The following is a 27,788-nucleotide window of genomic DNA, read 5'->3' as shown; positions in this document are numbered from 1 at the left end:
CTTAAAATGTCTTATTGTTCCTCAGTTTTGAAATGTTAGCCACATATTCACATTTCAAGGCTTTAATAACTACCAGTTATAGTACCCAGATCAAGAAATACGAAGTGTTTCGTTCAAAATTCTCCTTGCACTTTTCCTAAATAATGAGGAAGTTTGTAATTTGAAACCTTGTAATTTGAAACCTTGTAATTTGCAATATGCGTTTCTCCGACCTTTTAATTCTAAGTGAGCTAAAACGTTGCTTTTGAAGATATACAGTGGGGCAAAAAAGTATTTAGTCAGTCAGCAATAGTGCAAGTTCCACCACTTAAAAAGATGAGAGGCGTCTGTAATTTACATCATAGGTAGACCTCAACTATGGGAGACAAACTGAGAAAAAAAAATCCAGAAAATCACATTGTCTGTTTTTTTTTCATTTTATTTGCATATTATGGTGGAAAATAAGTATTTGGTCAGAAACAAAATTTCATCTCAATACTTTGTGATATATCCTTTGTTGGCAATGACAGAGGTCAAACGTTTTCTGTAAGTCTTCACAAGGTTGCCACACACTGTTGTTGGTATGTTGGCCCATTCCTCCATGCAGATCTCCGCTAGAGCAGTGATGTTTTTGGCTTTTCGCTTGGCAACACGGACTTTCAACTCCCTCCAAAGGTTTTCTATAGGGTTGAGATCTGGAGACTGGCTAGGCCACTCCAGGACCTTGAAATGCTTCTTACGAAGCCACTCCTTCATTGCCCTGGCGGTGTGCTTTGGATCATTGTCATGTTGAAAGACCCAGCCACATTTCATCTGCAATGCCCTTGCTGATGGAAGGAGGTTTGCACTCAAAATCTCACGATACATGGCCCCATTCATTCTTTCATGTACCCGGATCAGTCGTCCTGGCCCCTTTGCAGAGAAACAGCCCCAAAGCATGATGTTTCCACCACCATGCTTTACAGTAGGTATGGTGTTTGATGGATGCAGCTCAGTATTCTTTTTCCTCCAAACACGACAAGTTGTGTTTCTACCAAACAGTTCCAGTTTGGTTTCATCAGACCATAGGACATTCTCCCAAAACTCCTCTGGATCATCCAAATGCTCTCTAGCAAACTTCAGACGGGCCCGGACATGTACAGGCTTAAGCAGTGGGACACGTCTGGCACTGCAGGATCTGAGTCCATGGTGGCGTAGTGTGTTACTTATGGTAGGCCTTGTTACATTGGTCCCAGCTCTCTGCAGTTCATTCACTAGGTCCCCCCGCGTGGTTCTGGGATTTTTGCTCACCGTCCTTGTGATCATTCTGACCCCACAGGGTGGGATTTTGCGTGGAGCACCAGATCGAGGGACATTATCAGTGTTCTTGTATGTCTTCCATTTTCTAATTATTGCTCCCACAGTTGATTTCTTCACTCCAAGCTGGTTGGCTATTGCAGATTCAGTCTTCCCAGCCTGGCGCAGGGCTACAATTTTGTTTCTGGTGTCCTTTGACAGCTCTTTGGTCTTCACCATAGTGGAGTTTGGAGTCAGACTGTTTGAGGGTGTGCACAGGTGTCTTTTTATACTGATAACAAGTTTAAACAGGTGCCATTACTACAGGTAATGAGTGGAGGAAAGAGGAGACTCTTAAAGAAGAAGTTACAGGTCTGTGAGAGCCAGAAATCTTGATTGCTTGTTTCTGACCAAATACTTATTTTCCACCATAATATGCAAATAAAATGAAAAAAAACAGACAATGTGATTTTCTGGATTTTTTTTTCTCAGTTTGTCTCCCATAGTTGAGGTCTACCTATGATGTAAATTACAGACGCCTCTCATCTTTTTAAGTGGTGGAACTTGCACTATTGCTGACTGACTAAATACTTTTTTGCCCCACTGTATATGCTAGGCAGATCTCTGAAGTAGACATTGCGGAGCTGTGCGATAGTATCGGGCCCACATCTAATATCAAATAAGTGACATTGCCATTTGTTACAATTCTAAAAAGAAAGGAAGACATTTAATCTAATATTTAAGAATATTAACTTGGTGATCAACAGTATATATCAATGATACATTATATCACAGTCTTTTATATACTTACCTAAAATTGTCCGTCATCCACTTCCATTCGGCTGTCCTCGAATCCCACTATCCACCGTGCCGCACCGGTAGTATGACGACCGCCATAATGGAAAACCCAAGTAATGGGTATTCCAATATGGCACCCCGGCGCCACCGCTGGACATCCGCCACGACCCACTGCCGACCCACACCAGGACCCGCCACCGAATCGCCGCCAGGACCGGCGACCGGATCGCCGCCAGGACCTGCTGCCAGAACGCAGCTAGGACCCGCCACCGTCTGACTACATGCGCCAGATTCCTCCGCTGCCTGCCCACCCACCTTCATGCAATCACAGCTGGCAGGAAAGGTGGTGGTTTACGGCCTAAGGGTGTGGAGGCAGCGGTGGGACACATACACCACACACACACACACACACACTGCCCTCCCGATTCAATAGCATAGGGCCCACGTCTAGTATCAAATAAGTGACATTGCCATTTGTTACAATTCTAAAAGAAAAAAAAGAAGACATTTAATCTGAGATTTAAAAGTTTTATCTTGGTGATGAACAGTTATAGATAATGTATATCACTGATGCTTTCTTCTGATGTCTGTCTGCAGCTGATTTTATAATTATATACTTTTCTAATATGTTAATATAATGATTTGACCTTAAAATGTCTTATTGTTCCTCAGTTTTGAAATGTTAGCCACATATTCACATTTCAAGGCTTTAATAACTACCAGTTATAGTACCCAGATCAAGAAATACGAAGTGTTTCGTTCAAAATTCTCCTTGCACTTTTCCTAAATAATGAGGAAATAGATTATTTTTCCTTCTTTAGAAATGGTAGAAAGAACACTTATATTGGAGATGGAAATGAGGCTTTGAGGGGATATGGAGGAGGCCTATGTTTTTTAATTTTATTTTTAGGTGTGCAATTATCTGTTTTCTGATTATTTTGGAAAAGTAGCTAAAATGAATGAAACTGTCGAAGTTGCTCATTTTTAAGTTGTGGAATGTGTGAAAATATGTTTTTGTGCTCTATCATATGCTTTTTAAATGAGATTCCTTTACACGATAGACTAAAATCAGCGAATTCTGTTAATGTGTATAAGATCCACTCACCTTGTAATTTGCAATATGCGTTTCTCCGACCTTTTAATTCTAAGTGAGCTAAAACGTTGCTTTTGAAGATATACAGTGGGGCAAAAAAGTATTTAGTCAGTCAGCAATAGTGCAAGTTCCACCACTTAAAAAGATGAGAGGCGTCTGTAATTTACATCATAGGTAAACCTCAACTATGGGAGACAAACTGAGAAAAAAAAATCCAGAAAATCATTGTCTGTTTTTTTTTCATTTTATTTGCATATTATGGTGGAAAATAAGTATTTGGTCAGAAACAAAATTTCAACTCAATACTTTGTGATATATCCTTTGTTGGCAATGACAGAGGTCAAACGTTTTCTGTAAGTCTTCACAAGGTTGCCACACACTGTTGTTGGTATGTTGGCCCATTCCTCCATGCAGATCTCCTCTAGAGCAGTGATGTTTTTGGCTTTTCGCTTGGCAACACGGACTTTCAACTCCCTCCAAAGGTTTTCTATAGGGTTGAGATCTGGAGACTGGCTAGGCCACTCCAGGACCTTGAAATGCTTCTTACGAAGCCACTCCTTCATTGCCCTGGCGGTGTGCTTTGGATCATTGTCATGTTGAAAGACCCAGCCACATTTCATCTGCAATGCCCTTGCTGATGGAAGGAGGTTTGCACTCAAAATCTCACGATACATGGCCCCATTCATTCTTTCATGTACCCGGATCAGTCGTCCTGGCCCCTTTGCAGAGAAACAGCCCCAAAGCATGATGTTTCCACCACCATGCTTTACAGTAGGTATGGTGTTTGATGGATGCAGCTCAGTATTCTTTTTCCTCCAAACACGACAAGTTGTGTTTCTACCAAACAGTTCCAGTTTGGTTTCATCAGACCATAGGACATTCTCCCAAAACTCCTCTGGATCATCCAAATGCTCTCTAGCAAACTTCAGACGGGCCCGGACATGTACAGGCTTAAGCAGTGGGACACGTCTGGCACTGCAGGATCTGAGTCCATGGTGGCGTAGTGTGTTACTTATGGTAGGCCTTGTTACATTGGTCCCAGCTCTCTGCAGTTCATTCACTAGGTCCCCCCGCGTGGTTCTGGGATTTTTGCTCACCGTTCTTGTGATCATTCTGACCCCACAGGGTGGGATTTTGCGTGGAGCACCAGATCGAGGGAGATTATCAGTGGTCTTGTATGTCTTCCATTTTCTAATTATTGCTCCCACAGTTGATTTCTTCACTCCAAGCTGGTTGGCTATTGCAGATTCAGTCTTCCCAGCCTGGCGCAGGGCTACAATTTTGTTTCTGGTGTCCTTTGACAGCTCTTTGGTCTTCACCATAGTGGAGTTTGGAGTCAGACTGTTTGAGGGTGTGCACAGGTGTCTTTTTATACTGATAACAAGTTTAAACAGGTGCCATTACTACAGGTAATGAGTGGAGGAAAGAGGAGACTCTTATAGAAGAAGTTACAGGTCTGTGAGAGCCAGAAATCTTGATTGCTTGTTTCTGACCAAATACTTATTTTCCACCATAATATGCAAATAAAATGAAAAAAAAACAGACAATGTGATTTTCTGGATTTTTTTTTCTCAGTTTGTCTCCCATAGTTGAGGTCTACCTATGATGTAAATTACAGACGCTTCTCATCTTTTTAAGTGGTGGAACTTGCACTATTGCTGACTGACTAAATACTTTTTTGCCCCACTGTATATGCTAGGCAGATCTCTGAAGTAGACATTGCGGAGCTGTGCGATAGTATCGGGCCCACATCTAATATCAAATAAGTGACATTGCCATTTGTTACAATTCTAAAAAGAAAGGAAGACATTTAATCTAAGATTTAAGAATTTTAACTTGGTGATCAACAGTATATATCACTGATACATTATATCACAGTCTTTTATATACTTACCTAAAATTGTCCGTCATCCACTTCCATTCGGCTGTCCTCGAATCCCACTATCCACCATGCAGCACCGGAAGTATGACGACCGCCATAATGGAAAACCCAAGTAATGGGTATTCCAATATGGGACCCCAGCGCCGCCGCCGCTGGACATCCGCCACGACCCACCGCCGACCCACACCAGGACCCGCCACCGAATCGCCGCCAGGACCGGCCACTGTATCGCCGCCAGGACCTGGTGCCAGAACCCTGCTAGGACCCGCCACCGCCTGACTACATGCGCCAGATTCCGCCGCTGCATGCCCACCCACCTTCATGTAGTCACAGCTGGCAGGAAAGATGGTGGTTTGCGGCCGAAGGGTGTGGAGGCAGCAGTGGGACACATACACCACACTCACAGACACACACGCACACACTGCCCTCCCGATTCAATAGCATAGAGCCCACATTTAGTATCAAATAATTGACATTGCCATTTGTTACAATTCTGAAAAAAAAGGAACAATTTCTTCTAAGATTTAAGAATTTTAACTTGGTGATCAACAGGATATATCATTGATATATTATATCACAATCTTTTATATACTTACCTAAAATTGTCCGTCATCCATTTTCGTTCGACTGTCCTCAAATCCCACAATCCACCGTGCCGCACTAGAAGTACGACAACCGCCATAATGGAAAACCCAAGTGATGGGTATTCCAGTAAGGCACCCGCTGGTGGTACCGAGCCCTTTCGCAGTACCACCAGTGGGACACCCACTTCGGACCCTCCTGACTCCGCCGCCGCTGGACACCTGCCAAGACCCACCGCCGGACCCACACCAGGACCCGCCACCTGATCGCCGCCAAGACCCGCCACCGGATCAACGCCAGGACCTGCTGCCGGAACCCAGCTATCTCCCGCTACCGCCTGACTACACGCGCCAGATCCCGCCGCTGCCTGCCCACCCACCTCCATGCAGTCACAGCTGGCAGGAAAGATGGTGGTTTGCAGCCTTTGGGTGTGCAGGCAGCGGTGGGACATATACACCACACTCACACACACACACACACACACACTGCCCTCCCGATTCAATAACATAGGGCCCACATCTAGTATCAAATAAGTGACATTGCCATTTGTTACAATTCTAAAAAAAAGAAGACATGTAATCTAAGATTTAAAATTTTTAACTTGGTGATGAACAATTATAGATAATGTATATCACTGATGCTTTCTTCCAATGTCTGTCTGCAGCTGATTTTATAATTATATACTTTTCTAATATGTTAATATCATGATTTGACCTTAAAATGTCTTATTGTTCCTCAGTTTTGAAATGTTAGCCACATATTTACATTTCAAGGCTTTAATAACTACCAGTTATAGTACCCAGATCAAGAAATACGAAGTGTTTCGTACAAAATTCTCCTTGCACTTTTCCTAAATAATGAGGAAATAGATTATTTTTTCTTCTATAGAAATGGTAGAAAGAACACTTATATTGGAGATGGAAAGGAGGCTTTGAGGGGATATGGAGGAGGCCTATGTTTTTTAATTTTATTTTTAGGTGTGCAATTATCTGTTTTCTGATTATTTTGGAAAAGTAGCTAAAATGAATGAAACTGTCGAAGTTGCTCATTTTTAAGTTGTGGAATGTGTGAAAATATGTTTTTGTGCTCTATCATATGCTTTTTAAATGAGATTCCTTTACACAATAGACTAAAATCAGCGAATTCTGTTAATGTGTATAAGATCCACTCACCTTGTAATTTGCAATATGCGTTTCTCCGACCTTTTAATTCTAAGTGAGCTAAAACGTTGCTTTTGAAGATATATATGCTAGGCAGATCTCTGAAGTAGACATTGCGGAGCTGTGCGATAGTATCGGGCCCACATCTAATATCAAATAAGTGTCATTGCCATTTGTTACAATTCTAAAAAGAAAGGAAGACATTTAATCTAATATTTAAGAATATTAACTTGGTGATCAACAGTATATATCAATGATACATTATATCACAGTGTTTTATATACTTACCTAAAATTGTCCGTCATCCACTTCCATTCGGCTGTCCTCGAATCCCACTATCCACCGTGCCGCACCGGAAGTATGACGACCGCCATAATGGAAAACCCAAGTAATGGGTATTCCAATATGGCACCCCGGCGCCACCGCTGGACATCCGCCACGACCCACTGCCGACCCACACCAGGACCCGCCACCGAATCGCCGCCAGGACCGGCGACCGGATCGCCGCCAGGACCTGCTGCCAGAACGCAGCTAGGACCCGCCACCGTCTGACTACATGCGCCAGATTCCTCCGCTGCCTGCCCACCCACCTTCATGCAGTCACAGCTGGCAGGAAAGATGGTGGTTTACGGCCTAAGGGTGTGGAGGCAGCGGTGGGACACATACACCACACACACACACACACACACTGCCCTCCCGATTCAATAGCATAGGGCCCACGTCTAGTATCAAATAAGTGACATTGCCATTTGTTACAATTCTAAAAGAAAAAAAAGAAGATATTTAATCTGAGATTTAAAAGTTTTATCTTGGTGATGATCAGTTATAGATAATGTATATCACTGATGCTTTCTTCTGATGTCTGTCTGCAGCTGATTTTATAATTATGTACTTTTCTAATATGTTAATATAATGATTTGACCTCAAAAAATGTCTTATTGTTCCTCAGTTTTGAAATGTTAGCCACATATTCACATTTCAAGGCTTTAATAACTACCAGTTATAGTACCAAGATCAAGAAATACGAAGTGTTTCGTTCAAAATTCTCCTTGCACTTTTCCTAAATAATGAGGAAATAGATTATTTTTCCTTCTATAGAAATGGTAGAAAGAACACTTATATTGGAGATGGAAATGAGGCTTTGAGGGGATATGGAGGAGGCCTATGTTTTTTAATTTTATTTTTAGGTGTGCAATTATCTGTTTTCTGATTATTTTGGAAAAGTAGCTAAAATGAATGAAACTGTCGAAGTTGCTCATTTTTAAGTTGTGGAATGTGTGAAAATATGTTTTTGTGCTCTATCATATGCTTTTTAAATGAGATTCCTTTACACGATAGACTAAAATCAGCGAATTCTGTTAATGTGTATAAGATCCACTCACCTTGTAATTTGCAATATGCGTTTCTCCGACCTTTTAATTCTAAGTGAGCTAAAACGTTGCTTTTGAAGATATATAGTGGGGCAAAAAAGTATTTAGTCAGTCAGCAATAGTGCAAGTTCCACCACTTAAAAAGATGAGAGGCGTCTGTAATTTACATCATAGGTAGACCTCAACTATGGGAGACAAACTGAGAAAAAAAAATCCAGAAAATCACATTGTCTGTTTTTTTTTCATTTTATTTGCATATTATGGTGGAAAATAAGTATTTGGTCAGAAACAAAATTTCATCTCAATACTTTGTGATATATCCTTTGTTGGCAATGACAGAGGTCAAACGTTTTCTGTAAGTCTTCACAAGGTTGCCACACACTGTTGTTGGTATGTTGGCCCATTCCTCCATGCAGATCTCCGCTAGAGCAGTGATGTTTTTGGCTTTTCGCTTGGCAACACGGACTTTCAACTCCCTCCAAAGGTTTTCTATAGGGTTGAGATCTGGAGACTGGCTAGGCCACTCCAGGACCTTGAAATGCTTCTTACGAAGCCACTCCTTCATTGCCCTGGCGGTGTGCTTTGGATCATTGTCATGTTGAAAGACCCAGCCACATTTCATCTGCAATGCCCTTGCTGATGGAAGGAGGTTTGCACTCAAAATCTCACGATACATGGCCCCATTCATTCTTTCATGTACCCGGATCAGTCGTCCTGGCCCCTTTGCAGAGAAACAGCCCCAAAGCATGATGTTTCCACCACCATGCTTTACAGTAGGTATGGTGTTTGATGGATGCAGCTCAGTATTCTTTTTCCTCCAAACACGACAAGTTGTGTTTCTACCAAACAGTTCCAGTTTGGTTTCATCAGACCATAGGACATTCTCCCAAAACTCCTCTGGATCATCCAAATGCTCTCTAGCAAACTTCAGACGGGCCCGGACATGTACAGGCTTAAGCAGTGGGACACGTCTGGCACTGCAGGATCTGAGTCCATGGTGGCGTAGTGTGTTACTTATGGTAGGCCTTGTTACATTGGTCCCAGCTCTCTGCAGTTCATTCACTAGGTCCCCCCGCGTGGTTCTGGGATTTTTGCTCACCGTCCTTGTGATCATTCTGACCCCACAGGGTGGGATTTTGCGTGGAGCACCAGATCGAGGGAGATTATCAGTGGTCTTGTATGTCTTCCATTTTCTAATTATTGCTCCCACAGTTGATTTCTTCACTCCAAGCTGGTTGGCTATTGCAGATTCAGTCTTCCCAGCCTGGCGCAGGGCTACAATTTTGTTTCTGGTGTCCTTTGACAGCTCTTTGGTCTTCACCATAGTGGAGTTTGGAGTCAGACTGTTTGAGGGTGTGCACAGGTGTCTTTTTATACTGATAACAAGTTTAAACAGGTGCCATTACTACAGGTAATGAGTGGAGGAAAGAGGAGACTCTTAAAGAAGAAGTTACAGGTCTGTGAGAGCCAGAAATCTTGATTGCTTGTTTCTGACCAAATACTTATTTTCCACCATAATATGCAAATAAAATGAAAAAAAACAGACAATGTGATTTTCTGGATTTTTTTTTCTCAGTTTGTCTCCCATAGTTGAGGTCTACCTATGATGTAAATTACAGACGCCTCTCATCTTTTTAAGTGGTGGAACTTGCACTATTGCTGACTGACTAAATACTTTTTTGCCCCACTGTATATGCTAGGCAGATCTCTGAAGTAGACATTGCGGAGCTGTGCGATAGTATCGGGCCCACATCTAATATCAAATAAGTGACATTGCCATTTGTTACAATTCTAAAAAGAAAGGAAGACATTTAATCTAAGATTTAAGAATTTTAACTTGGTGATCAACAGTATATATCACTGATACATTATATCACAGTCTTTTATATACTTACCTAAAATTGTCCGTCATCCACTTCCATTCGGCTGTCCTCGAATCCCACTATCCACCATGCAGCACCGGAAGTATGACGACCGCCATAATGGAAAACCCAAGTAATGGGTATTCCAATATGGGACCCCAGCGCCGCCGCCGCTGGACATCCGCCACGACCCACCGCCGACCCACACCAGGACCCGCCACCGAATCGCCGCCAGGACCGGCCACCGTATCGCCGCCAGGACCTGGTGCCAGAACCCTGCTAGGACCCGCCACCGCCTGACTACATGCGCCAGATTCCGCCGCTGCATGCCCACCCACCTTCATGTAGTCACAGCTGGCAGGAAAGATGGTGGTTTGCGGCCGAAGGGTGTGGAGGCAGCAGTGGGACACATACACCACACTCACAGACACACACGCACACACTGCCCTCCCGATTCAATAGCATAGAGCCCACATTTAGTATCAAATAATTGACATTGCCATTTGTTACAATTCTGAAAAAAAAGGAACAATTTCTTCTAAGATTTAAGAATTTTAACTTGGTGATCAACAGGATATATCATTGATATATAATATCACAATCTTTTATATACTTACCTAAAATTGTCCGTCATCCATTTTCGTTCGACTGTCCTCAAATCCCACAATCCACCGTGCCGCACTAGAAGTACGACAACCGCCATAATGGAAAACCCAAGTGATGGGTATTCCAGTAAGGCACCCGCTGGTGGTACCGAGCCCTTTCGCAGTACCACCAGTGGGACACCCACTTCGGACCCTCCTGACTCCGCCGCCGCTGGACACCTGCCAAGACCCACCGCCGGACCCACACCAGGACCCGCCACCTGATCGCCGCCAAGACCCGCCACCGGATCAACGCCAGGACCTGCTGCCGGAACCCAGCTATCTCCCGCTACCGCCTGACTACACGCGCCAGATCCCGCCGCTGCCTGCCCACCCACCTCCATGCAGTCACAGCTGGCAGGAAAGACGGTGGTTTGCAGCCTTTGGGTGTGCAGGCAGCGGTGGGACATATACACCACACTCACACACACACACACACACACACTGCCCTCCCGATTCAATAACATAGGGCCCACATCTAGTATCAAATAAGTGACATTGCCATTTGTTACAATTCTAAAAAAAAAGAACACATGTAATCTAAGATTTAAAATTTTTAACTTGGTGATGAACAATTATAGATAATGTATATCACTGATGCTTTCTTCCAATGTCTGTCTGCAGCTGATTTTATAATTATATACTTTTCTAATATGTTAATATCATGATTTGATCTTAAAATGTCTTATTGTTCCTCAGTTTTGAAATGTTAGCCACATATTTACATTTCAAGGCTTTAATAACTACCAGTTATAGTACCCAGATCAAGAAATACGAAGTGTTTCGTACAAAATTCTCCTTGCACTTTTCCTAAATAATTAGGAAATAGATTATTTTTTCTTCTATAGAAATGGTAGAAAGAACACTTATATTGGAGATGGAAAGGAGGCTTTGAGGGGATATGGAGGAGGCCTATGTTTTTTTATTTTATTTTTAGGTGTGCAATTATCTGTTTTCTGATTATTTTGGAAAAGTAGCTAAAATGAATGAAACTGTCGAAGTTGCTCATTTTTAAGTTGTGGAATGTGTGAAAATATGTTTTTGTGCTCTATCATATGCTTTTTAAATGAGATTCCTTTACACAATAGACTAAAATCAGCGAATTCTGTTAATGTGTATAAGATCCACTCACCTTGTAATTTGCGATATGCGTTTCTCCGACCTTTTAATTCTAAGTGAGCTAAAACGTTGCTTTTGAAGATATATATGCTAGGCAGATCTCTGAAGTAGACATTGCGGAGCTGTGCGATAGTATCGGGCCCACATCTAATATCAAATAAGTGACATTGCCATTTGTTACAATTCTAAAAAGAAAGGAAGACATTTAATCTAAGATTTAAGAATTTTAACTTGGTGATCAACAGTATATATCACTGATACATTATATCACAGTCTTTTATATACTTACCTAAAATTGTCCGTCATCCACTTCCATTCGGCTGTCTTCGAATCCCACTATCCACCGTGCAGCACCGGAAGTATGACGACCGCCATAATGGAAAACCCAAGTAATGGGTATTCCAATATGGGACCCCAGCGCCGCCGCCGCTGGACATCCGCCACGACCCACTGCCGACCCACACCAGGACCCGCCACCGAATCGCCGCCTGGACCGGCAACCGGATCGCCGCCAGGACCTGCTGCCAGAACGCAGCTAGGACCCGCCACCGTCTGACTACATGCGCCAGATTCCTCCGCTGCCTGCCCACCCACCTTCATGCAGTCACAGCTGGCAGGAAAGATGGTGGTTTACGGCCTAAGGGTGTGGAGGCAGCGGTGGGACACATACACCACACTCACAGACACACACGCACACACTGCCCTCCCGATTCTATAGCATAGGGCCCACATTTAGTATCAAATATTTGACATTGCCATTTGTTACAATTCTGAAAAAAAAGGAACAATTTCTTTTAAGATTTAAGAATTTTAACTTGGTGATCAACAGGATATATCATTGATATATTATATCACAATCTTTTATATACTTACCTAAAATTGTCCGTCATCCATTTTCGTTCGACTGTCCTCAAATCCCACAATCCACCGTGCCGCACTAGAAGTACGACAACCGCCATAATGGAAAACCCAAGTGATGGGTATTCCAGTAAGGCACCCGCTGGTGGTACCGAGCCTTTTCGCAGTACCACCAGTGGGACACCCACTTCGGACCCTCCTGACTCCGCCGCCGCTGGACACCTGCCAAGACCCACCGCCGGACCCACACCAGCATTCGCCACCTGATCGCCGCCAAGACCCGCCACCGGATCAACGCCAGGACCTGCTGCCGGAACCCAGCTAGGACCCGCTACCGCCTGACTACACGCGCCAGATCCCGCCGCTGCCTGCCCACCCACCTCCATGCAGTCACAGCTGGCAGGAAAGATGGTGGTTTGCAGCCTGTGGGTGTGCAGGCAGCGGTGGGACATATACACCACACTCACACACACACACACACTGCCCTCCCGATTCAATAACATAGGGCCCACATCTAGTATCAAATAAGTGACGTTGCCATTTGTTACAATTCTAAAAAAAAAGAAGACATGTAATCTAAGATTTAAAATTTTTAACTTGGTGATGAACAATTATAGATAATGTATATCACTGATGCTTTCTTCCAATGTCTGCAGCTGATTTTATAATTATATACTTTTCTAATATGTTAATATCATGATTTGACCTTAAAATGTCTTATTGTTCCTCAGTTTTGAAATGTTAGCCACATATTTACATTTCAAGGCTTTAATAACTACCAGTTATAGTACCCAGATCAAGAAATACGAAGTGTTTCGTACAAAATTCTCCTTGAACTTTTCCTAAATAATGAGGAAATAGATTATTTTTTCTTCTATAGAAATGGTAGAAAGAACACTTATATTGGAGATGGAAAGGAGGCTTTGAGGGGATATGGAGGAGGCCTATGTTTTTTAATTTTATTTTTAGGTGTGCAATTATCTGTTTTCTGATTATTTTGGAAAAGTAGCTAAAATGAATGAAACTGTCGAAGTTGCTCATTTTTAAGTTGTGGAATGTGTGAAAATATGTTTTTGTGCTCTATCATATGCTTTTTAAATGAGATTCCTTTACACGATAGACTAAAATCAGCGAATTCTGTTAATGTGTATAAGATCCACTCACCTTGTAATTTGCAATATGCGTTTCTCCGACCTTTTAATTCTAAGTGAGCTAAAACGTTGCTTTTGAAGATATACAGTGGGGCAAAAAAGTATTTAGTCAGTCAGCAATAGTGCAAGTTCCACCACTTAAAAAGATGAGAGGCGTCTGTAATTTACATCATAGGTAGACCTCAACTATGGGAGACAAACTGAGAAAAAAAAATCCAGAAAATCACATTGTCTGTTTTTTTTTCATTTTATTTGCATATTATGGTGGAAAATAAGTATTTGGTCAGAAACAAAATTTCATCTCAATACTTTGTGATATATCCTTTGTTGGCAATGACAGAGGTCAAACGTTTTCTGTAAGTCTTCACAAGGTTGCCACACACTGTTGTTGGTATGTTGGCCCATTCCTCCATGCAGATCTCCTCTAGAGCAGTGATGTTTTTGGCTTTTCGCTTGGCAACACGGACTTTCAACTCCCTCCAAAGGTTTTCTATAGGGTTGAGATCTGGAGACTGGCTAGGCCACTCCAGGACCTTGAAATGCTTCTTACGAAGCCACTCCTTCATTGCCCTGGCGGTGTGCTTTGGATCATTGTCATGTTGAAAGACCCAGCCACATTTCATCTGCAATGCCCTTGCTGATGGAAGGAGGTTTGCACTCAAAATCTCACGATACATGGCCCCATTCATTCTTTCATGTACCCGGATCAGTCGTCCTGGCCCCTTTGCAGAGAAACAGCCCCAAAGCATGATGTTTCCACCACCATGCTTTACAGTAGGTATGGTGTTTGATGGATGCAGCTCAGTATTCTTTTTCCTCCAAACACGACAAGTTGTGTTTCTACCAAACAGTTCCAGTTTGGTTTCATCAGACCATAGGACATTTTCCCAAAACTCCTCTGGATCATCCAAATGCTCTCTAGCAAACTTCAGACGGGCCCGGACATGTACAGGCTTAAGCAGTGGGACACGTCTGGCACTGCAGGATCTGAGTCCATGGTGGCGTAGTGTGTTACTTATGGTAGGCCTTGTTACATTGGTCCCAGCTCTCTGCAGTTCATTCACTAGGTCCCCCCGCGTGGTTCTGGGATTTTTGCTCACCGTTCTTGTGATCATTCTGACCCCACAGGGTGGGATTTTGCGTGGAGCACCAGATCGAGGGAGATTATCAGTGGTCTTGTATGTCTTCCATTTTCTAATTATTGCTCCCACAGTTGATTTCTTCACTCCAAGCTGGTTGGCTATTGCAGATTCAGTCTTCCCAGCCTGGCGCAGGGCTACAATTTTGTTTCTGGTGTCCTTTGACAGCTCTTTGGTCTTCACCATAGTGGAGTTTGGAGTCAGACTGTTTGAGGGTGTGCACAGGTGTCTTTTTATACTGATAACAAGTTTAAACAGGTGCCATTACTACAGGTAATGAGTGGAGGAAAGAGGAGACTCTTAAAGAAGAAGTTACAGGTCTGTGAGAGCCAGAAATCTTGATTGCTTGTTTCTGACCAAATACTTATTTTCCACCATAATATGCAAATAAAATGAAAAAAAAACAGACAATGTGATTTTCTGGATTTTTTTTTCTCAGTTTGTCTCCCATAGTTGAGGTCTACCTATGATGTAAATTACAGACGCCTCTCATCTTTTTAAGTGGTGGAACTTGCACTATTGCTGACTGACTAAATACTTTTTTGCCCCACTGTATATGCTAGGTAGATCTCTGAAGTAGACATTGCGGAGCTGTGCGATAGTATCGGGCCCACATCTAATATCAAATAAGTGACATTGCCATTTGTTACAATTCTAAAAAGAAAGGAAGACATTTAATCTAAGATTTAAGAATTTTAACTTGGTGATCAACAGTATATATCACTGATACATTATATCACAGTCTTTTATATACTTACCTAAAATTGTCCGTCATCCACTTCCATTCGGCTGTCCTCGAATCCCACTATCCACCATGCAGCACCGGAAGTATGACGACCGCCATAATGGAAAACCCAAGTAATGGGTATTCCAATATGGGACCCCAGCGCCGCCGCCGCTGGACATCCGCCACGACCCACCGCCGACCCACACCAGGACCCGCCACCGAATCGCCGCCAGGACCGGCCACCGTATCGCCGCCAGGACCTGGTGCCAGAACCCTGCTAGGACCCGCCACCGCCTGACTACATGCGCCAGATTCCGCCGCTGCATGCCCACCCACCTTCATGTAGTCACAGCTGGCAGGAAAGATGGTGGTTTGCGGCCGAAGGGTGTGGAGGCAGCAGTGGGACACATACACCACACTCACAGACACACACGCACACACTGCCCTCCCGATTCAATAGCATAGAGCCCACATTTAGTATCAAATAATTGACATTGCCATTTGTTACAATTCTGAAAAAAAGGAGCAATTTCTTCTAAGATTTAAGAATTTTAACTTGGTGATCAACAGGATATATCATTGATATATTATATCACAATCTTTTATATACTTACCTAAAATTGTCCGTCATCCATTTTCGTTCGACTGTCCTCAAATCCCACAATCCACCGTGCCGCACTAGAAGTACGACAACCGCCATAATGGAAAACCCAAGTGATGGGTATTCCAGTAAGGCACCCGCTGGTGGTACCGAGCCCTTTCGCAGTACCACCAGTGGGACACCCACTTCGGACCCTCCTGACTCCGCCGCCGCTGGACACCTGCCAAGACCCACCGCCGGACCCACACCAGGACCCGCCACCTGATCGCCGCCAAGACCCGCCACCGGATCAACGCCAGGACCTGCTGCCGGAACCCAGCTATCTCCCGCTACCGCCTGACTACACGCGCCAGATCCCGCCGCTGCCTGCCCACCCACCTCCATGCAGTCACAGCTGGCAGGAAAGACGGTGGTTTGCAGCCTTTGGGTGTGCAGGCAGCGGTGGGACATATACACCACACTCACACACACACACACACACACACACACACTGCCCTCCCGATTCAATAACATAGGGCCCACATCTAGTATCAAATAAGTGACATTGCCATTTGTTACAATTCTAAAAAAAAGAAGACATGTAATCTAAGATTTAAAATTTTTAACTTGGTGATGAACAATTATAGATAATGTATATCACTGATGCTTTCTTCCAATGTCTGTCTGCAGCTGATTTTATAATTATATACTTTTCTAATATGTTAATATCATGATTTGACCTTAAAATGTCTTATTGTTCCTCAGTTTTGAAATGTTAGCCACATATTTACATTTCAAGGCTTTAATAACTACCAGTTATAGTACCCAGATCAAGAAATACGAAGTGTTTCGTACAAAATTCTCCTTGCACTTTTCCTAACTAATGAGGAAATAGATTATTTTTTCTTCTATAGAAATGGTAGAAAGAACACTTATATTGGAGATGGAAAGGAGGCTTTGAGGGGATATGGAGGAGGCCTATGTTTTTTAATTTTATTTTTAGGTGTGCAATTATCTGTTTTCTGATTATTTTGGAAAAGTAGCTAAAATGAATGAAACTGTCGAAGTTGCTCATTTTTAAGTTGTGGAATGTGTGAAAATATGTTTTTGTGCTCTATCATATGCTTTTTAAATGAGATTCCTTTACACAATTGACTAAAATCAGCGAATTCTGTTAATGTGTATAAGATCCACTCACCTTGTAATTTGCAATATGCGTTTCTCCGACCTTTTAATTCTAAGTGAGCTAAAACGTTGCTTTTGAAGATATATATGCTAGGCAGATCTCTGAAGTAGACATTGCGGAGCTGTGCGATAGTATCGGGCCCACATCTAATATCAAATAAGTGTCATTGCCATTTGTTACAATTCTAAAAAGAAAGGAAGACATTTAATCTAATATTTAAGAATATTAACTTGGTGATCAACAGTATATATCAATGATACATTATATCACAGTCTTTTATATACTTACCTAAAATTGTCCGTCATCCACTTCCATTCGGCTGTCCTCGAATCCCACTATCCACCGTGCCGCACCGGAAGTATGACGACCGCCATAATGGAAAACCCAAGTAATGGGTATTCCAATATGGCACCCCGGCGCCACCGCTGGACATCCGCCACGACCCACTGCCGACCCACACCAGGACCCGCCACCGAATCGCCGCCTGGACCGGCAACCGGATCGCCGCCAGGACCTGCTGCCAGAACGCAGCTAGGACCCGCCACCGTCTGACTACATGCGCCAGATTCCTCCGCTGCCTGCCCACCCACCTTCATGCAGTCACAGCTGGCAGGAAAGATGGTGGTTTACGGCCTAAGGGTGTGGAGGCAGCGGTGGGACACATACACCACACTCACAGACACACACGCACACACTGCCCTCCCGATTCAATAGCATAGGGCCCACATTTAGTATCAAATATTTGACATTGCCATTTGTTACAATTCTGAAAAAAAAGGAACAATTTCTTTTAAGATTTAAGAATTTTAACTTGGTGATCAACAGGATATATCATTGATATATTATATCACAATCTTTTATATACTTACCTAAAATTGTCCGTCATCCATTTTCGTTCGACTGTCCTCAAATCCCACAATCCACCATGCCGCACTAGAAGTACGACAACCGCCATAATGGAAAACCCAAGTGATGGGTATTCCAGTAAGGCACCCGCTGGTGGTACCGAGCCTTTTCGCAGTACCACCAGTGGGACACCCACTTCGGACCCTCCTGACTCCGCCGCCGCTGGACACCTGCCAAGACCCACCGCCGGACCCACACCAGCATTCGCCACCTGATCGCCGCCAAGACCCGCCACCGGATCAACGCCAGGACCTGCTGCCGGAACCCAGCTAGGACCCGCTACCGCCTGACTACACGCGCCAGATCCCGCCGCTGCCTGCCCATCCACCTCCATGCAGTCACAGCTGGCAGGAAAGATGGTGGTTTGCAGCCTGTGGGTGTTCAGGCAGCGGTGGGACATATACACCACACTCACACACATACACACACTGCCCTCCCGATTCAATAACATAGGGCCCACATCTAGTATCAAATAAGTGACGTTGCCATTTGTTACAATTCTAAAAAAAAAGAAGACATGTAATCTAAGATTTAAAATTTTTAACTTGGTGATGAACAATTATAGATAATGTATATCACTGATGCTTTCTTCCAATGTCTGTCTGCAGCTGATTTTATAATTATATACTTTTCTAATATGTTAATATCATGATTTGACCTTAAAATGTCTTATTGTTCCTCAGTTTTGAAATGTTAGCCACATATTTACATTTCAAGGCTTTAATAACTACCAGTTATAGTACCCAGATCAAGAAATACGAAGTGTTTCGTACAAAATTCTCCTTGAACTTTTCCTAAATAATGAGGAAATAGATTATTTTTTCTTCTATAGAAATGGTAGAAAGAACACTTATATTGGAGATGGAAAGGAGGCTTTGAGGGGATATGGAGGAGGCCTATGTTTTTTAATTTTATTTTTAGGTGTGCAATTATCTGTTTTCTGATTATTTTGGAAAAGTAGCTAAAATGAATGAAACTGTCGAAGTTGCTCATTTTTAAGTTGTGGAATGTGTGAAAATATGTTTTTGTGCTCTATCATATGCTTTTTAAATGAGATTCCTTTACACGATAGACTAAAATCAGCGAATTCTGTTAATGTGTATAAGATCCACTCACCTTGTAATTTGCAATATGCGTTTCTCCGACCTTTTAATTCTAAGTGAGCTAAAACGTTGCTTTTGAAGATATACAGTGGGGCAAAAAAGTATTTAGTCAGTCAGCAATAGTGCAAGTTCCACCACTTAAAAAGATGAGAGGCGTCTGTAATTTACATCATAGGTAGACCTCAACTATGGGAGACAAACTGAGAAAAAAAATCCAGAAAATCACATTGTCTGTTTTTTTTTCATTTTATTTGCATATTATGGTGGAAAATAAGTATTTGGTCAGAAACAAAATTTCATCTCAATACTTTGTGATATATCCTTTGTTGGCAATGACAGAGGTCAAACGTTTTCTGTAAGTCTTCACAAGGTTGCCACACACTGTTGTTGGTATGTTGGCCCATTCCTCCATGCAGATCTCCTCTAGAGCAGTGATGTTTTTGGCTTTTCGCTTGGCAACACGGACTTTCAACTCCCTCCAAAGGTTTTCTATAGGGTTGAGATCTGGAGACTGGCTAGGCCACTCCAGGACCTTGAAATGCTTCTTACGAAGCCACTCCTTCATTGCCCTGGCGGTGTGCTTTGGATCATTGTCATGTTGAAAGACCCAGCCACATTTCATCTGCAATGCCCTTGCTGATGGAAGGAGGTTTGCACTCAAAATCTCACGATACATGGCCCCATTCATTCTTTCATGTACCCGGATCAGTCGTCCTGGCCCCTTTGCAGAGAAACAGCCCCAAAGCATGATGTTTCCACCACCATGCTTTACAGTAGGTATGGTGTTTGATGGATGCAGCTCAGTATTCTTTTTCCTCCAAACACGACAAGTTGTGTTTCTACCAAACAGTTCCAGTTTGGTTTCATCAGACCATAGGACATTCTCCCAAAACTCCTCTGGATCATCCAAATGCTCTCTAGCAAACTTCAGACGGGCCCGGACATGTACAGGCTTAAGCAGTGGGACACGTCTGGCACTGCAGGATCTGAGTCCATGGTGGCGTAGTGTGTTACTTATGGTAGGCCTTGTTACATTGGTCCCAGCTCTCTGCAGTTCATTCACTAGGTCCCCCCGCGTGGTTCTGGGATTTTTGCTCACCGTTCTTGTGATCATTCTGACCCCACAGGGTGGGATTTTGCGTGGAGCACTAGATCGAGGGAGATTATCAGTGGTCTTGTATGTCTTCCATTTTCTAATTATTGCTCCCACAGTTGATTTCTTCACTCCAAGCTGGTTGGCTATTGCAGATTCAGTCTTCCCAGCCTGGCGCAGGGCTACAATTTTGTTTCTGGTGTCCTTTGACAGCTCTTTGGTCTTCACCATAGTGGAGTTTGGAGTCAGACTGTTTGAGGGTGTGCACAGGTGTCTTTTTATACTGATAACAAGTTTAAACAGGTGCCATTACTACAGGTAATGAGTGGAGGAAAGAGGAGACTCTTAAAGAAGAAGTTACAGGTCTGTGAGAGCCAGAAATCTTGATTGCTTGTTTCTGACCAAATACTTATTTTCCACCATAATATGCAAATAAAATGAAAAAAAAACAGACAATGTGATTTTCTGGATTTTTTTTTCTCAGTTTGTCTCCCATAGTTGAGGTCTACCTATGATGTAAATTACAGACGCCTCTCATCTTTTTAAGTGGTGGAACTTGCACTATTGCTGACTGACTAAATACTTTTTTGCCCCACTGTATATGCTAGGTAGATCTCTGAAGTAGACATTGCGGAGCTGTGCGATAGTATCGGGCCCACATCTAATATCAAATAAGTGACATTGCCATTTGTTACAATTCTAAAAAGAAAGGAAGACATTTAATCTAAGATTTAAGAGTTTTAACTTGGTGATCAACAGTATATATCACTGATACATTATATCACAGTCTTTTATATACTTACCTAAAATTGTCCGTCATCCACTTCCATTCGGCTGTCCTCGAAACCCACTATCCACCATGCAGCACCGGAAGTATGACGACCGCCATAATGGAAAACCCAAGTAATGGGTATTCCAATATGGGACCCCAGCGCCGCCGCCGCTGGACATCCGCCACGACCCACCGCCGACCCACACCAGGACCCGCCACCGAATCGCCGCCAGGACCGGCCACCGTATCGCCGCCAGGACCTGGTGCCAGAACCCTGCTAGGACCCGCCACCGCCTGACTACATGCGCCAGATTCCGCCGCTGCATGCCCACCCACCTTCATGTAGTCACAGCTGGCAGGAAAGATGGTGGTTTGCGGCCGAAGGGTGTGGAGGCAGCAGTGGGACACATACACCACACTCACAGACACACACGCACACACTGCCCTCCCGATTCAATAGCATAGAGCCCACATTTAGTATCAAATAATTGACATTGCCATTTGTTACAATTCTGAAAAAAAGGAACAATTTCTTCTAAGATTTAAGAATTTTAACTTGGTGATCAACAGGATATATCATTGATATATTATATCACAATCTTTTATATACTTACCTAAAATTGTCCGTCATCCATTTTCGTTCGACTGTCCTCAAATCCCACAATCCACCGTGCCGCACTAGAAGTACGACAACCGCCATAATGGAAAACCCAAGTGATGGGTATTCCAGTAAGGCACCCGCTGGTGGTACCGAGCCCTTTCGCAGTACCACCAGTGGGACACCCACTTCGGACCCTCCTGACTCCGCCGCCGCTGGACACCTGCCAAGACCCACCGCCGGACCCACACCAGGACCCGCCACCTGATCGCCGCCAAGACCCGCCACCGGATCAACGCCAGAACCTGCTGCCGGAACCCAGCTATCTCCCGCTACCGCCTGACTACACGCGCCAGATCCCGCCGCTGCCTGCCCACCCACCTCCATGCAGTCACAGCTGGCAGGAAAGACGGTGGTTTGCAGCCTTTGGGTGTGCAGGCAGCGGTGGGACATATACACCACACTCACACACACACACACACACACACACTGCCCTCCCGATTCAATAACATAGGGCCCACATCTAGTATCAAATAAGTGACATTGCCATTTGTTACAATTCTAAAAAAAAGAAGACATGTAATCTAAGATTTAAAATTTTTAACTTGGTGATGAACAATTATAGATAAAGTATATCACTGATGCTTTCTTCCAATGTCTGTCTGCAGCTGATTTTATAATTATATACTTTTCTAATATGTTAATATCATGATTTGACCTTAAAATGTCTTATTGTTCCTCAGTTTTGAAATGTTAGCCACATATTTACATTTCAAGGCTTTAATAACTACCAGTTATAGTACCCAGATCAAGAAATACGAAGTGTTTCGTACAAAATTCTCCTTGCACTTTTCCTAAATAATGAGGAAATAGATTATTTTTTCTTCTATAGAAATGGTAGAAAGAACACTTATATTGGAGATGGAAAGGAGGCTTTGAGGGGATATGGAGGAGGCCTATGTTTTTTAATTTTATTTTTAGGTGTGCAATTATCTGTTTTCTGATTATTTTGGAAAAGTAGCTAAAATGAATGAAACTGTCGAAGTTGCTCATTTTTAAGTTGTGGAATGTGTGAAAATATGTTTTTGTGCTCTATCATATGCTTTTTAAATGAGATTCCTTTACACAATAGACTAAAATCAGCGAATTCTGTTAATGTGTATAAGATCCACTCACCTTGTAATTTGCAATATGCGTTTCTCCGACCTTTTAATTCTAAGTGAGCTAAAACGTTGCTTTTGAAGATATATATGCTAGGCAGATCTCTGAAGTAGACATTGCGGAGCTGTGCGATAGTATCGGGCCCACATCTAATATCAAATAAGTGTCATTGCCATTTGTTACAATTCTAAAAAGAAAGGAAGACATTTAATCTAATATTTAAGAATATTAACTTGGTGATCAACAGTATATATCAATGATACATTATATCACAGTCTTTTATATACTTACCTAAAATTGTCCGTCATCCACTTCCATTCGGCTGTCCTCGAATCCCACTATCCACCGTGCCGCACCGGAAGTATGACGACCGCCATAATGGAAAACCCAAGTAATGGGTATTCCAATATGGCACCCCGGCGCCACCGCTGGACATCCGCCACGACCCACTGCCGACCCACACCAGGACCCGCCACCGAATCGCCGCCAGGACCGGCGACCGGATCGCCGCCAGGACCTGCTGCCAGAACGCAGCTAGGACCCGCCACCGTCTGACTACATGCGCCAGATTCCTCCGCTGCCTGCCCACCCACCTTCATGCAGTCACAGCTGGCAGGAAAGATGGTGGTTTACGGCCTAAGGGTGTGGAGGCAGCGGTGGGACACATACACCACACACACACACACACACACTGCCCTCCCGATTCAATAGCATAGGGCCCACGTCTAGTATCAAATAAGTGACATTGCAATTTGTTACAATTCTAAAAGAAAAAAAAGAAGACATTTAATCTGAGATTTAAAAGTTTTATCTTGGTGATGAACAGTTATAGATAATGTATATCACTGATGCTTTCTTCTGATGTCTGTCTGCAGCTGATTTTATAATTATATACTTTTCTAATATGTTAATATAATGATTTGACCTTAAAATGTCTTATTGTTCCTCAGTTTTGAAATGTTAGCCACATATTCACATTTCAAGGCTTTAATAACTACCAGTTATAGTACCCAGATCAAGAAATACGAAGTGTTTCGTTCAAAATTCTCCTTGCACTTTTCCTAAATAATGAGGAAATTTGTAATTTGAAACCTTGTAATTTGAAACCTTGTAATTTGCAATATGCGTTTCTCCGACCTTTTAATTCTAAGTGAGCTAAAACGTTGCTTTTGAAGATATACAGTGGGGCAAAAAAGTATTTAGTCAGTCAGCAATAGTGCAAGTTCCACCACTTAAAAAGATGAGAGGCGTCTGTAATTTACATCATAGGTAGACCTCAACTATGGGAGACAAACTGAGAAAAAAAAATCCAGAAAATCACATTGTCTGTTTTTTTTTCATTTTATTTGCATATTATGGTGGAAAATAAGTATTTGGTCAGAAACAAAATTTCATCTCAATACTTTGTGATATATCCTTTGTTGGCAATGACAGAGGTCAAACGTTTTCTGTAAGTCTTCACAAGGTTGCCACACACTGTTGTTGGTATGTTGGCCCATTCCTCCATGCAGATCTCCTCTAGAGCAGTGATGTTTTTGGCTTTTCGCTTGGCAACACGGACTTTCAACTCCCTCCAAAGGTTTTCTATAGGGTTGAGATCTGGAGACTGGCTAGGCCACTCCAGGACCTTGAAATGCTTCTTACGAAGCCACTCCTTCATTGCCCTGGCGGTGTGCTTTGGATCATTGTCATGTTGAAAGACCCAGCCACATTTCATCTGCAATGCCCTTGCTGATGGAAGGAGGTTTGCACTCAAAATCTCACGATACATGGCCCCATTCATTCTTTCATGTACCCGGATCAGTCGTCCTGGCCCCTTTGCAGAGAAACAGCCCCAAAGCATGATGTTTCCACCACCATGCTTTACAGTAGGTATGGTGTTTGATGGATGCAGCTCAGTATTCTTTTTCCTCCAAACACGACAAGTTGTGTTTCTACCAAACAGTTCCAGTTTGGTTTCATCAGACCATAGGACATTCTCCCAAAACTCCTCTGGATCATCCAAATGCTCTCTAGCAAACTTCAGACGGGCCCGGACATGTACAGGCTTAAGCAGTGGGACACGTCTGGCACTGCAGGATCTGAGTCCATGGTGGCGTAGTGTGTTACTTATGGTAGGCCTTGTTACATTGGTCCCAGCTCTCTGCAGTTCATTCACTAGGTCCCCCCGCGTGGTTCTGGGATTTTTGCTCACCGTCCTTGTGATCATTCTGACCCCACAGGGTGGGATTTTGCGTGGAGCACCAGATCGAGGGAGATTATCAGTGGTCTTGTATGTCTTCCATTTTCTAATTATTGCTCCCACAGTTGATTTCTTCACTCCAAGCTGGTTGGCTATTGCAGATTCAGTCTTCCCAGCCTGGCGCAGGGCTACAATTTTGTTTCTGGTGTCCTTTGACAGCTCTTTGGTCTTCACCATAGTGGAGTTTGGAGTCAGACTGTTTGAGGGTGTGCACAGGTGTCTTTTTATACTGATAACAAGTTTAAACAGGTGCCATTACTACAGGTAATGAGTGGAGGAAAGAGGAGACTCTTAAAGAAGAAGTTACAGGTCTGTGAGAGCCAGAAATCTTGATTGCTTGTTTCTGACCAAATACTTATTTTCCACCATAATATGCAAATAAAATGAAAAAAAACAGACAATGTGATTTTCTGGATTTTTTTTTCTCAGTTTGTCTCCCATAGTTGAGGTCTACCTATGATGTAAATTACAGACGCCTCTCATCTTTTTAAGTGGTGGAACTTGCACTATTGCTGACTGACTAAATACTTTTTTGCCCCACTGTATATGCTAGGCAGATCTCTGAAGTAGACATTGCGGAGCTGTGCGATAGTATCGGGCCCACATCTAATATCAAATAAGTGACATTGCCATTTGTTACAATTCTAAAAAGAAAGGAAGACATTTAATCTAAGATTTAAGAATTTTAACTTGGTGATCAACAGTATATATCACTGATACATTATATCACAGTCTTTTATATACTTACCTAAAATTGTCCGTCATCCACTTCCATTCGGCTGTCCTCGAATCCCACTATCCACCATGCAGCACCGGAAGTATGACGACCGCCATAATGGAAAACCCAAGTAATGGGTATTCCAATATGGGACCCCAGCGCCGCCGCTGGACATCCGCCACGACCCACCGCCGACCCACACCAGGACCCGCTACCGAATCGCCGCCAGGACCGGCCACCGTATCGCCGCCAGGACCTGGTGCCAGAACCCTGCTAGGACCCGCCACCGCCTGACTACATGCGCCAGATTCCGCCGCTGCATGCCCACCCACCTTCATGTAGTCACAGCTGGCAGGAAAGATGGTGGTTTGCTGCCGAAGGGTGTGGAGGCAGCAGTGGGACACATACACCACACTCACAGACACACACTGCCCTCCCGATTCAATAGCATAGAGCCCACATTTAGTATCAAATAATTGACATTGCCATTTGTTACAATTCTGAAAAAAAAGGAACAATTTCTTCTAAGATTTAAGAATTTTAACTTGGTGATCAACAGGATATATCATTGATATATTATATCACAATCTTTTATATACTTACCTAAAATTGTCCGTCATCCATTTTCGTTCGACTGTCCTCAAATCCCACAATCCACCGTGCCGCACTAGAAGTACGACAACCGCCAAAATGGAAAACCCAAGTGATGGGTATTCCAGTAAGGCACCCGCTGGTGGTACCGAGCCCTTTCGCAGTACCACCAGTGGGACACCCACTTCGGACCCTCCTGACTCCGCCGCTGGACACCTGCCAAGACCCACCGCCGGACCCACACCAGGACCCGCCACCTGATCGCCGCCAAGACCCGCCACCGGATCAACGCCAGGACCTGCTGCCGGAACCCAGCTATCTCCCGCTACCGCCTGACTACACGCGCCAGATCCCGCCGCTGCCTGCCCACCCACCTCCATGCAGTCACAGCTGGCAGGAAAGACGGTGGTTTGCAGCCTTTGGGTGTGCAGGCAGCGGTGGGACATATACACCACACTCACACACACACACACACACTGCCCTCCCGATTCAATAACATAGGGCCCACATCTAGTATCAAATAAGTGACATTGCCATTTGTTACAATTCTAAAAAAAAAGAAGACATGTAATCTAAGATTTAAAATTTTTAACTTGGTGATGAACAATTATAGATAATGTATATCACTGATGCTTTCTTCCAATGTCTGTCTGCAGCTGATTTTATAATTATATACTTTTCTAATATGTTAATATCATGATTTGACCTTAAAATGTCTTATTGTTCCTCAGTTTTGAAATGTTAGCCACATATTTACATTTCAAGGCTTTAATAACTACCAGTTATAGTACCCAGATCAAGAAATACGAAGTGTTTCGTACAAAATTCTCCTTGAACTTTTCCTAAATAATGAGGAAATAGATTATTTTTTCTTCTATAGAAATGGTAGAAAGAACACTTATATTGGAGATGGAAAGGAGGCTTTGAGGGGATATGGAGGAGGCCTATGTTTTTTAATTTTATTTTTAGGTGTGCAATTATCTGTTTTCTGATTATTTTGGAAAAGTAGCTAAAATGAATGAAACTGTCGAAGTTGCTCATTTTTAAGTTGTGGAATGTGTGAAAATATGTTTTTGTGCTCTATCATATGCTTTTTAAATGAGATTCCTTTACACGATAGACTAAAATCAGCGAATTCTGTTAATGTGTATAAGATCCACTCACCTTGTAATTTGCAATATGCGTTTCTCCGACCTTTT

The sequence above is a fragment of the Dendrobates tinctorius genome, unplaced genomic scaffold (assembly GCF_039654945.1).
Source record: "Dendrobates tinctorius isolate UK_male_01 unplaced genomic scaffold, ASM3965494v1 ptg000134l, whole genome shotgun sequence".
Classification (NCBI taxonomy): Eukaryota; Metazoa; Chordata; class Amphibia; order Anura; family Dendrobatidae; genus Dendrobates; species Dendrobates tinctorius.
The sequence above is the reverse complement of the archived record's forward strand: the minus strand, read 5'-3'. Positions refer to the sequence as shown.